This window comes from Suncus etruscus, chromosome 8 (assembly GCF_024139225.1).
Source record: "Suncus etruscus isolate mSunEtr1 chromosome 8, mSunEtr1.pri.cur, whole genome shotgun sequence".
In the NCBI taxonomy this organism is placed as follows: domain Eukaryota; kingdom Metazoa; phylum Chordata; class Mammalia; order Eulipotyphla; family Soricidae; genus Suncus; species Suncus etruscus.
In genome coordinates this window covers 34,891,908-34,905,114 of record NC_064855.1, presented here as the reverse complement: position 1 = coordinate 34,905,114, position 13,207 = coordinate 34,891,908, and positions in this window count along the sequence as shown.

Here is a 13,207-nt window from a genome sequence, read left to right as displayed (position 1 = left end):
CCTAGACTAGGGCTTTTTTATTGGTCCCAAGATGTATACAGTCTGGTCGTGGTTCTCGTATCCAGTCATCTGTGAAACACGATCTTGGCTTTTGGACCTACCAAAGGGTGCCACGTCTTCTGGTTTTGTCTTGTCGTTAGCTGGTGAGGTAGGCTAAACTGCTCTAAGGTCAAGTTGTTCACATTTTCTTCATTGTCGGGACATCATGTTAGAGCTGGCCCTTGTTGTTGACCCTGCAGTAATAAGGCTGTCCCAGATGAAGTTTGTTTCTTGCAGCTGTTGTGAAGAGCTGTGCCGTTTCTATGTCTGGAATCCAGGGTTCAAGGCTGGTTGAATGGTATCTAATCACCTGAGGTCTAAGTTGATTCCACATGACATATTTTCAAGGTAGGAGATAACCCTGTATTGTAAACAACTATGAGTTCCGATCTCTAGTAGATAAGAGCTCTTTTTTTTTATATATGTAAGATTTCCCCTTTATTTAGTGTGCCTTTGCAGAGGGAAGTGGTGCTCCATTATATTGTCAGTGTATTTGGGTTGGACAGAGTGGGTAACAGAAATAGGTCGCATACCCAAAAACGATTATAAAAATAAAAAAAATTTAAAAAAAGGAAATAAAAGTGTATGTGCCCACAAATGTATATGTAGGGCAAACATTTAAAAAAAAAAAGAAATAAAATGAGTTAGCGAAGTTTTTAAAGGACCAAAGTGGTGCAAAAGACTACTTTACATTTGGGGGAGAACAGGTAAAGAGGAGGTGTATTACAGATCTTATGCCTATGTTGAAAGTACGGTTTTTCCTGTTGTCTTTTGGATTTTTCTTGTGGTGTGTGGGTTCCCAGGCATCTTCCAATCACACCCCCTGACCTTCTTCAGATTGGTAAAAATTTGTGGCAGGGAAGTCTTGGAAGAGTTCTTGCATTGGGGATACTATTGGACCTAAGTCCGATTTCAGGAAACAGTCCACGTTAGGGGGAGATGGTAGGGGGGGGGTCTCGTAGCATGAGTCCACAGGGAAGTTGGCTGTCTTTTCTTGCAGGAGACGAGGTGTGGGATTGGCTGGGTGTCCCCTCGCCTGGGTGCTGGGTACTGGTTCGTTGGGTAGGAAATCGATCTTGATGCCTAAAAGATTAAGGACTGAGGGTGGAGAGTTTTAATATGGTGAGAGATCTGGATGGGATTGAGGGGTGATGGGATAGTTGGATTTCCGGGGGGGAGAAAGGGGAAGGTATATGGGAGGGGAATGAAGGAAGAGAAAAGAGAAAATACCGTAGAAAGAAAGGGAGAAGAGAAAGGGGGAAAAGTAAAGAGAAGAATAGAAGAGAAAAAAAAGAAAGAAAAAAGTAGCGAGAAGAAAGGAGAGAATAGCGAGGGAATGCTGGTTTGGTTGAATGTGTTCGATGACTAGAGCCTGTAGTTTAGGTCTGTACTTCGCAGGTACTGCTTTGGTGGTCTGACTGGTCCCGTACTTCAATTCCTAAAAGAAGGTTTAACCTAGGGATAAAGTGTATGTTAAAGAGTTTTCTCGTGGCCATCTCTTAGTGCAATCAAGGTATGGTATCTTGTGTGGTATCCCGAGTTGTCATCTTAGTTTGTCCGCCCTTTGTATCTAAGGGTGCCTGTGGACAGAAAAGCTGAGAGGTTATTTAAAATATAGCAAGGTAAAGGAATTAAAACGTAGTGTTATGGTATGCTGCCATTGCAGTCCGTGATTTCCCTTGGTGTTCTATACTTGTGTTCCTGTTTACGATCTCTAAGGGATTATTGTGGGCTTTTGTTGTGGGGAGTCTGATTACATACCTGTTCTCTCTATGTTGCTGTTTCTGTTGTTGCTGTTTTCTTTGTGGTATAATGTGCAGTCAAGAGTTTGCGTTGTTCCTTTTTCATGTATTTTGGACACTGCTCCCACGTATATGTTGACTATTACAGTGTTCGGAGTTTCTACCCTGTTAAACCCTGTTGTATGATTATTAGGTATTAGTTGTGTGTAAAATATATGTTCTAGGTGTTTCAGAATAGTGCTACCATTCTGTGTTTATCTTTTGTCTTCTGACTTCGTTTAACATAACATGATCTAGGTCCATCCACGTTGCTGCAAAGTCTGTGATTGTATCATTTCTAACTGCCATGTAATATTCCATTGTGTATATGTACCACATCTTAATGATCTATTCATCCATTGTTGGACATCTAGGTTGGTTCCAAGATTTGGCTATTATACTGAGTGCTGCGATAAATAGTGGGGTGCATACGTATTTTGGAATGAATGTCCTCCCATCTTGTGGGTATATGCCTAGGAGAGCAATTGCTGGGTCAAATGGCAGCTCAATTCTGAGTTCTTTGAGCACTCTCCAGACTTTCCTCCATAGGTGTTGGACTAGGGGGCATTCCCACCAGCAGTGGATGAGAGTTCCTTTCATACCGCATCCCCGCCAACAAAGGTTGTTTCCATTATTTTTGATGTGAGCCATCCTCACTGGTGTAAGGTGGTATCTCATTGTTGTCTTGATTTGGATCTCCCTGATGATGAGTGAAAGTGAGCATGTTTTGATGTGTTTGTTGGCCATCCTTCTGTCTTCCTCAGAGAAGTGTCTATTCATTTCATCTCCCCATTTTTTTATAGCTTTGTTTGGTTTTGGGGGGCTCAGCTTTCTGAGTGCTTTGTATGTTCTAGATATCAGCCCTTTATCTGATATGTCGAGTGAAAAGATTTTTCCCATTCTGTTAGCTGTCTTCTTGCATTAAGTAGGGTTTCTTTTGCCATGCAGAAGCTTTTTAGTTTGATGTAGTCCCATTTGTTTATATTTGACGCTAACGTTCTTGCCATTGGTGCTCCATTCTCAAAGACCTTTTTGATATATAGGTCTTCGAGTGTTCTGCCTATTTTATTCTCGATAAACTTTATGGATTCGGGTCTGATTTCAAGGTCTTTGATCCATTTTGAGTTGATTTTTGTATAAGGAGTGAGGTATGGGTTGATTTTCACTTTTGTACATGTGGTTTTCCAGTTGTACCAACACCATTTGTTGAATAGGCTCTCCTTGTTCCACTTCAGATTCTTGCCTCTTTTATCAAATATTAGTTGGCTATATACCTGGGGGTTTATGTCTGGAAATTCTGTTCTGACCCACTGGTCTGAGGTCCTGTCTCTGTTCCAGTACCATGCTGTCTTGATTACTATGGCTTTATAGTATAGTTTCAAGTTAGATAAGGAGATGCCTCCCAGGTTCTTGTTTTTCAGTATTTGTTTGGCTATCCTGGGTCTTTTGTGGTTCCAGATGAATTTTGTGAATGATTGTTCTAATTCTTTAAAGAATTGTGTCTGGATTTGGATAGGAATTGCATTAAATCTATATAGGAGTTTGGGTAGGATAGTCATTTTGATTATGTTAATTCTACCTATCCATGAGCATGGGATGTTCTTCCATTTCTTTAGATCGTTTTCAATTTCTTTCTGAAGTGTTTTGAAGTTTCCCTGGTATAGGTCTTTCACTTCTCTTGTAAGGTTGATTCCTAGATACTTGATATTTTTTGAAACTATCTTAAATGGAATTGTATTTTTAATCTCTCTCTCCTCAACTTCATTGTTTGTATATAGAAACGCTACTGTCTTTTGTGTATTGACCTTGTAACCAGCCACTTTGCTGTATTGGTTAATTGTTTCTAGGAGTTTTACTGTGGACTCTTTAGGGTTTTCGATGTATATCATCATATCGTCGGCAAATAGAGATAGCTTGTGTTCCTCTTTCCCAATTTGAATTCCTTTGATTTCCTTCTCTTGTCGGATTACTATTGCTAGGACTTCTAAGGTTATATTGAATAAGAGTGGAGATAGTGGACAGCCTTGCCTAGTTCCTGATCTTAGTGGGAATGCTTCTAGTTTCTCACCATTGAGTATAATGTTGGCTGTAGGCTTTTCATATATGGCTGTAACTATCTTGAGGAAGGTTTCTTCTAACCCTATTTTGCTGAGTGTCTTTAACATGAAAGGATGTTGGATTTTGTCAAACGCCTTCTCTGCATCGATTGATATGATCATGTGGTTTTTGTCCTTCATGTTGTTGATGTGGTGTATAATGTTGATTGATTTGCGTATGTTGAACCAACCTTGCATTCCTGGGATGAATCCCACTTGATCGTGATGTATGATCTTTTTGATGAAGTGCTGGATTCGGTTTGCTAATATTTTATTGAGTATCTTTGCATCTATATTCATTAGTGAGATTGGTCTGTAGTTTTCTTTTTTGGTGATGTCTTTGCCTTCTTTGGGAATGAGTGTGATATTAGCCTCATAAAAGGAGTTGGGGAGGATTCCTGTTTTTTCTATGGTTTGGAAGAGCCTATGGAAAAGTGGTAGTAACTCTTCTTGAAATGTTTGATAGAATTCACCTGTAAATCCATCTGGGCCTGGGCTTTTGTTCTTAGGGAGTTTTTTAATTACATCTTCAATTTCCTCTGAGGTGATTGGTCTGTTTAGGATTTCTAGATCTTCCTTTTCCAGTCTTGGAAGAGGGTGTTTTTCCAAGAATCTATCGATTTCTACTGGGTTCTCTAGCCTAGTTGAGTATAGTTGTTCATAATATGATCTCATGATATGTTGTATTTCTTGGGGTTCTGTTGTAATATCTCCCCTTTCATTTGTGATCCTACTGATTTGGGTGTTTTCCCTCTTTTTTATGGTGAGTTTTGCCAGTGGTTTGTCTATCTTGTTTATTTTTTCGAAAAACCAACTCCTGGTCTCATTGATTTTTTGTATTGTTTTCTTAGTTTCTATGTTGTTTATTTCTGCTCTGGTTTTTATTATTTCTTGCCTTCTGGATGTGGTTGGATTTCTCTGTTGCTGTTGTTCCAATTCTTTGAGGTGTTCTTTTAAACTGTTGGTTTTGTTATTTTCCTGTTTCTTGACATAGGCCTGTATTGCTATGAGTTTCCCACTAATTACTGCTTTTGCTGTGTCCCATAAATTTTGACATGTTGTCTCTTCATTGTCATTTGTCTCAAGGAATCTTTTTATTTCTTCCTTGAGTTGTTCTTTGATCCAGCTGTTGTTGAGCAGCATGTTGTTTAATCTCCAGGTATTAGTTTTTCTCCATTGCTTCTTCTTGACCTCAATTTTGAGCTCTGTTGCATAGTGGTCTGAGAGGGTGCTTCTAATGATCCTTACCTTTGTGGTCTTATATAGGTTGGCTTTGTATCCTAAGACATGGTCTATTCTGGAGAAGGTTCCATGTGGGCTTGAGAAGAATGTGTATTCTGCCTTCTGGGGGTGGAGGGCTCTATATAAGTCTATTAGCCCTAAATCTTCTAATTTTTCATTCAGAGCTCTTATTTCTTTGCTATTTTTCTGTTTGGTGGATCTGTCCAGTGGTGATAGTGGAGTATTGAGGTCCCCTACTATTATCACATTTCCCTTCATGTGTTTCTCCAGGTTTGCCAGTAGTTGCCTCACATATTTTGCTGACTCTACATTAGGTGCATAGATATTGATCAGGGTTAGTGTTTCTTGATCTAATGTTCCCCTGATCAGTAAGTAGTGACCCTCTTTGTCTCTGATCACTTTCTTGAGGTTGAATGCAATTTGGTCTGATATAAGAATGGCTGTCCCTGCTCTTTTTTGTTTTCCATTGGCCTGAATAATTACTTTCCAACCTTTTATTCTAAGCCTGTGCTTATCCTGCATCTGTAGGTGTGTTTCTTGCAGACAGCAGAAGTCCGGTTTATTTTTCCTAATCCAGTTCTCTAGTATGTGTCTTTTAATTGGAGAGTTTAGTCCGTTAACATTTAGGGAGATTATTGAAAGAGAGGATTGTTGTGTAGTTGTGTTGTGTAGGGTGGTTTTTGTTACAGTCGGGGGTTTGGATTGTGTAATTCGTCTTTGAGTAAGTCGTTTAGGATTGGTTTTGTTTGCACAAATAGTTCTAGCTCGTTCATGTTTGAGAATGTTTTTAGTCTGCCCTCCCATATGAATGATAGTTTTGCTGGGTATTGGACCCTGGGCTGGAAATTTCTTTCATTCAGTCGTTTAAATATGTCATTCCACTGTCTTCTTGCTTGAATTATTTCAAATGGGAGATCTGGTTTGATTCTTATGTCCCTACCTTGGTACTTGAGGTTTCTTTTCTTCCTTATTGCTTTAAGGAGTTCCTCTTTCTCTTTGTTTGTTGCCAATTGGATTACCATGTGTCTTGGTGTTTGTTTATTAGGGTCTATCTTATTGGGAACTCTTTTTACTTCCTGTATTGGCATTGCAGTTTCCTTCCAGAGGGTGGGGAAGTTCTCCGCTAATATCTCTCTGACTACTTGTTCTTCCCCTTTCCCTATTTCCTCTCCTTCTGGTATACCCACAATTCTTAGATTGTTTCTTTTGTCCTTGTTCATTAGATACTGGACTTTTCCTTCCAGTGCTTTGCCTTTTATTTCTTTGTTGGTTTCTTGATCATTTTTTGTTTGCAGTTTTCCTTCGAGTTCTTCAATGTGTTTCTCCAATTCTGTGTTTCTGCTTGTAAGGCTTGTTACTTTGTCTTTTAATTCCTTCACTTCTTTTTGTATGGAATCTCTCATGTTCTTTAACATTTCTTCTTTAATTTGGCTGATTCGCTCATCCATAGATTTCTTATACTCGATAGCTAGGGTTTCTCTCAAATCTTTTATTAATTCTTGCATTTCCTTCTTCATGGCTGCTTTTAGGTCTTCTTCACGTGGATCTGTGCGTTTAGGTGGGCTTGGAAACTTGCAAGGGTTTGTCACCATATCTCCAGATATTAGTGTTCTCCTTGATTTACGCATATTTCTCTGTATTTAATGGTGTGTTTTAGAGTGCTGTGCTTCTATTTTTCGCCTGTTTTGATCCCCTGTGGTGTGGGAGTGGGTTCCCTCCTTGAGGGTGGTTCTAGAGGGCTTTTGGGTGAACTCGCTGGGGTTTGGTTCCTCCTGTGCTCTTTATGTGGCCTGATTAGTTGTTTTCCCCTTTTGTTGGCAGCTAGTACTGGCCCTTTCCTGACCTCAATGGTGGAGGGCACTGTTGAGCCTAGCTCTTTCTCCCCTCCTCTAGTACCTGGAAGTCAGCCTTCCTCTTTATTCCTGTCAGCAGGTGTAGTTCCGCCCCTGGCCACACTGATTGCAGGCGCTGTTGAGCCTAACTCTCTGTTCCCTCCCTTATCTGGGAGTCAATGAAGCTCCCTCCGAGTTTCCGTAGAAGAAATTCCCCCAGTCAAGCCCTCCCGTTAGCTGCTCTCGGCCCTTGGGGGGGTCTCAGGTCCACTCTGGGGCTCGGGACTAGGTTGCTCTAGGTTGCCTAAAGGTCCAGGGGGCAGGCCCAAGCTCATCCAGTCTATTCGTCCCAGCCTGTCCCAGTGGGGTAGGTGGCTCTGGCCCACTAAATACTAGGGAATGCCCTCCTCTGTCTAAGCTCGGGTCAGGTGGGGTGAACTCTGGGGCCTGGAGAGTGAGGCGATGGGTGGTGTGGTCACTGTGTCAACAAGTTGGCTGTGCGGGGTTCTCCGAGTGCCCACGTGGAAGGGCTCCAGTAGAACGCACTCACCCTGGGCGCCGGCAGGGTAGCGCAGGGGTCCCTGCTCCCCAGTTGGAGCAGCTCCGGGCCCCTGCAGCCACTGGGGGGGGCGTGGGGCGGCGGAGGTCGCCCACGTGTGAGCACCCTAGGGGAACGCACTCACCCTGGGCGCTGGCGGGTTACGGGCGCGGGGCCTCTGCTTCCCTGTTGGAGCAGCTCTGGGCCCCTGCAGCCACTCGGGGGTGGGGGCGCGGGGCGGCGGAGGTCGCCCACGTGTGAGCACCCTAGGGAAATGCACTCACCCTGGGCGCCGGCGGGTCACGGGCGCGGGGCCTCTGCTTCCTTGTTGGAGCAGCTCTGGGCCCCTGCAGCCACTCGGGGGTGGGGGCGCAGGGCGGCGGAGGTCGCCCACTGTGAGCACCCTAGGGGAACGCACTCACTCTGGGCGCCGGCGGGTTACGGGCGCGGGCCAACTGTGGGGATCTTTTCTGCCTCGAGACAGCTGCACTGGGTGAGTGTTCCAGAGCCCACACAAGGCTCTATGGTAGGAGAGACTGCAGGTACTGACTGACAGTGACTGACTCTCCTTGTTTTCAGGTGCCTTGTCCAAGCACAGCTTCAGGAGTTAGGCACAGGAGTTCTGATCCCTTCCCAGACACTCTCCCTCACCTACTCTGCTTCTCAACCAGTGGTTACTGCTGGGAATGTAACCTACAGCCCACAGGAAAGAGCCTGCAGTGATTGGAGAGCATATGTTATAGTGGAAATATTCACTACATCCCACGTGTGAAGAGCTGCATCCCCATCTCCAGAGACACCAGCCAGGACCAGTTCTCCCTGCAGCTGAGTTTTGTGGCCCTGAAGACACAGCAGTATGTTACTGTGCAAAAGACACGGTGAAGGAAAGTCAAGGTGATCCCAGACAAAAAATACTGAGGGAGACAAGACTATGACTTCATGGTGGGCACCAGGAGATGATCAAAACCCATTAACTTAAAGCATAACTTCCGAGGACAGGAGCTGACTGCAATTCCTATAGATAACTTGGTATTCTTCTCATTGAAGCATCTCTCCATGGAACCTTTCTAACTTTTTTGTTACATATTCCACTGATGTTGCGAATATGACAAGCATCACATTAATTGACATAATGTTATCAACTATAAAAATAAAGACTGCATTTAAGAGGCCCAAACAGTGGTGCAGCACTGGGGCATTTGCTTTGCATGTGGCTAATCCAGAATGGACTGAGATTCAATCTCCCAGCGTCCCTATTGTCTCTCAAATCAGGAGCAATTTCTGAGTGCTTAGCCAGGATTAAACCCAGAGCGTCACCGGGTGTGGCCCAAAAATCAATCAATCAATCAATCCTGAATTCAGAAGGACATCCAATAATGATCCTCACTGTTTCTGAGGCCTTGCCTATAACATAGTTGTCTTTGAAATAGAATGAACTCTAAAAGTTGGAAACAAGAAGAAAGGAAGACAACAAAAGGAAGACAACAGATATGTTCTTCTCTTTGTTTAACCTCCCAGCTCTGTTATTTAGCACTCAGATACTGGGTAATACTTGTTTGTAAATGTTTTATATATTTCTCAATTCACTGCTCTCTAGAAAGGTTCCTCCATTGTTACAATTTTTATGTATATTGCCATTGCTTTTGATCTCATATATATATGACAGAATTCTGTTTATTTTGTTAAATGTTCATTCAATCAGAACAAAGCCTGTAATATAGAAAGCTAGCAAAGAAAAAATAGCTGGTTTTTATTTTATTTCTTGATTCTTTTCTTTCAGTTCAGTTCTCTCATCATGTATAATGAGCCTCTCCCTGTGTGATGAAAACAGCCCAGCCCAGCCTCACATCTGGGAGAGGACTCAATTCAGAGGTTCTCAGGGTTTCCCTCAGAGGTCACATAAAACCAACATGGAGTGTGAGCTGAGCTGGCTTCTCTGGTTGCTGTTTCAGAGGTAATTCATGACATCTTAGAGACACTGAGCAGGGCAGTAAGGGAGGGAAGGAAAGTGATGAGACTTTCCTAACCAGGATGTTTTTCTGTTTGCAGGGTTCCAGGGTCAGGTGCAGCAGGTGGATTCTGGGTGAGACTTAGTGCAGCCTGGGGGCTCTCTGAGACTCTTCTGTATGGTCCTGTGTGGCTTCTGGATTTCTCTTCAACAGCTACTGGATGACTTCCAGGCTCCAGAGAAGGGTCTAGAGTGAATCTCAACCATTAAAAATAATGGTGAAAAATGCTATGTGGTTCTGTGAAGGGTCAATTCACTATCTCCAGAGAAAACAGCATGAACATGCACTCTGCAAATGAGCAGCCTGAGGGAGGATGACATCACCCTGTACTACCATACAAGACACATAGTAGGGGGTGGAGTGTCTCTGTGGGCCCAGACACAAATCACATGCAGGAGGAAGTAGGGGAGCTTTACTAGGTGTTGGTCACCAAGAGTGTCTGTAGTAGCTCCTTTGAGGAAACATTTTTAAAGACCAGATAAATCATCTTTCTGTGGTGATCAGGACTGACCTGCTTGTTCAGCTCTCTGATGAACCCAGGTGAACCTTCTCCTTCTCTTCGGCTCTGAGTCCTCTATCCCCACTATGAGCACTAAAGAGTTTTTCCACATCCACTGTCTAGACACTAATGGAATTCTAGGACTCTGTCTGGAAAAGGATACTTGGAGTCAGTGATGGGATCAGATTAAAACACACATATATTAAGTTGCATCTTGTTTCTTTATTATTTTCCATGTTCTCTGGGGGGAAGAGTAAACACTTACACAAAATTTTTGGCAAGGCATCATAATTAGGGCCATACTATACAGGGCAAACTGTGTTTTTATTTTTAGGTACCAAGGTCATAACGTTTATCTTCTGTGCTCCTTCAGAAAAGTTCAGTTACCGGGGACTGGTTATTATTTTGCCCTTTCTTCAGTTCATGCTGAGGCCTGAAATATTAACCCTTAATATTAACTTGAAATATTAAGCCTTAATAACCCTAAATATAGCCTTAATATGACTTCATTTAGGCCAATAGCAAAGCTAATAATTTTGTAAGACTTTAAAGAATTGCATGAGCATACACAACGATTGTGGCAGGGGGTTACAAAAATCTGAATGATTTTTAAGAGAGGCTCAAAGTAATGTCCTTAGGATGCTGATGAAGTTATGTCGCAAATAATATTTATGCCTTGTCCCCTATGAGTTTCCCCATTTTTAGGAGTGCTTCATGGAAAGGCACCCAATGTCTCTCAATGCCTAGTGCCCTCCCTTATGGTACAGCTGGCTTCTTGAGCCCAGTGTCCTCCCTTGCCTTAGACAGACAGCTAAGGCCTCTTGAGTCTGGTGTCTTCCTTTCTAAGTCAGAGTTCCTTATTCAGGGTTGGTCTATGCAATACACCTTTGGACACACACAATCAGTCATCTCTGACTTTTTTCCTCAGGGATTTGCTCTGGTAGCCCCTAAGGTCTAAATACAATGGCAGATGGAAAGCAGATGGCTAAAGACCATGCAGAACTTGATGTCCAAAGGAAGAACAGAACTAATTATTTAAACAACAAATTCGACACTAAAATAGAAAATGTTAACCATCAAACTTTGAAAGATGTTTGTTGAGATCGTGCACTGTAATGGGGGAGATATTGTATGGACTCTTAAAACAACAGTGGGCATGATATTGGTGCTGAAACATTGTATCTCAAAATAAACAATGGATAGCTTTGTAATCACAATGCTATAAATGAAGAATTAAATAAATTATAAATAGATAATGAAAATTATATTACCAATAATTAGAGAGAAAATAGTTGAATTAATTATTGTATTAATAAATGCATGAGTAAATGGTAGAATGTCTTAGGTGCATTGGTATGTAGGTTATTGTAAAATAAAATTCACAAGTTGTGAATTTACCCCCAAGAAATGTATTTCTAACCCCTATCTAAATGGTCTGAAGAAGCATTGTAGTGGTAAAGGATTAATAAATTAAGTCACTCGGGAAAGATTCATGTAGTCAGTGGCTTCTCCTTGTGGTGTTTATGAAGGTTCCTAAGTCAGAACTGCTATTTCTTGATTAAATTAGTACAAAGTTCACCAGGTAGAAACAGAGAAGTTGGGCTTTCACATATCAAATGAGATTTATGGGAAAGAGAAAGATCAGGGAACACCTTTTTTATGGGGGTTATAAGCTGGGTGTCATCTGTCAGTGCATGTATATAAAGACAGTAATGTAAACACCATTGTTAATTAAATATAATTAAAAAAACATTGTGTGAAATCAGGTCCTGTTAGATAATATAATTTAAAAGAAGAACAGTGTGTGAATTCAAGTCCTTATGCTACTCAGCTCTCAGAGACTGTGAACAGGTAAAACCTCAGAGGAGGTATGAGTGTGGCAGTGCTGGGAACCCACACAAGATAAGATATTTGGGACATTGATGATGAGAATGTTGCACTGGTGAAGGGGGTGGTCTTTACAAGACTGAAACCCAAATACTATCATATTTGTAATCAAGGTGTTTAAATAAAAATATTAATAAAAAGAGAGCCTTACTTCTAGCAGAACTGGGCATGAGGGCGTGCTGTGGGCATAACAATCCAGGCTATATCAGGAGTATATTCAGAGTGCTATGAGAGTTTTTCTTAAGTTCTGGTGTTTCCTGCTTTCAAAGGAAAGGAATGGATATAACCACCAGTAAAGAAATTATTGATGGTCAGCAGAGTTGTTTCAAAATACTTTATTTTGTTGGAGAAGTAGAAATAAAATAGGTTCATGAATACCCTGAAATATGTTTCTAGGATATCTGCATACCTAAAAAGTAAGAAACAAGAAACAAGTTTAATGAATTAAAAGGATCAAATAAAATTTCAAAACCTTCTTCCACTGCTGGTGGGAATGTCGACCAAACCAATCATTTTGAAAATAGAGAAAATGGACTATGCTCAAAAGATCTACAAATTAACTTCTATTTTATCCAGATATATTTCTCCTAGGAATATTAGCTAAGGATGCCAAAACACAATGCTAAGTAAGAGGCAACTGCTCTCATATGATTTTTGTAGTACTATCTACATTAAAAAGAATCTGGAAACAACCCAAGTACCCTAGAGCAGATAAGTTAATAAAGAAACTATGGTTGATAAATCTAGGAAATTAATACTATTCAGATGTTGGGAAAAATTAATTAATAAAATTTGTGTATAAATAGAGAGATGTGTAGAAACATGCTAAAAGAATTGAGTCACATGGGAGACAGCTGTATTAGAATGATTACACTGATATGGGATATAAAAAACTAATAGTATGAGAATAATGCCAGATAATAGAAATGAAAATAGATAATATAAATAATAATAGACTAATAATAAAAGATAAAATAAATGTTTAGAAAGAGAAACAAACACTATGACAATAATATAGAAAGGCTCCTGGTCAACAAATTATAATTGAAATGAAATAAAGAGATACACATGATTATCCTCAGGAACATTGCTGCAGACCATGATACTGAACTGGGAAACTAGAGTCAGATGAGAGGGAAAGCAATATATATATTACTAAATATATATATACATATACATATATATGGAGAGAGAGAAAGAAGGAGTAAGAGAATGTGTCTGTCTTTTTTATTTTTGTCTTGATCATAGTAGCTTACATATCTTTCACAGTAGTATTTTAGGTAC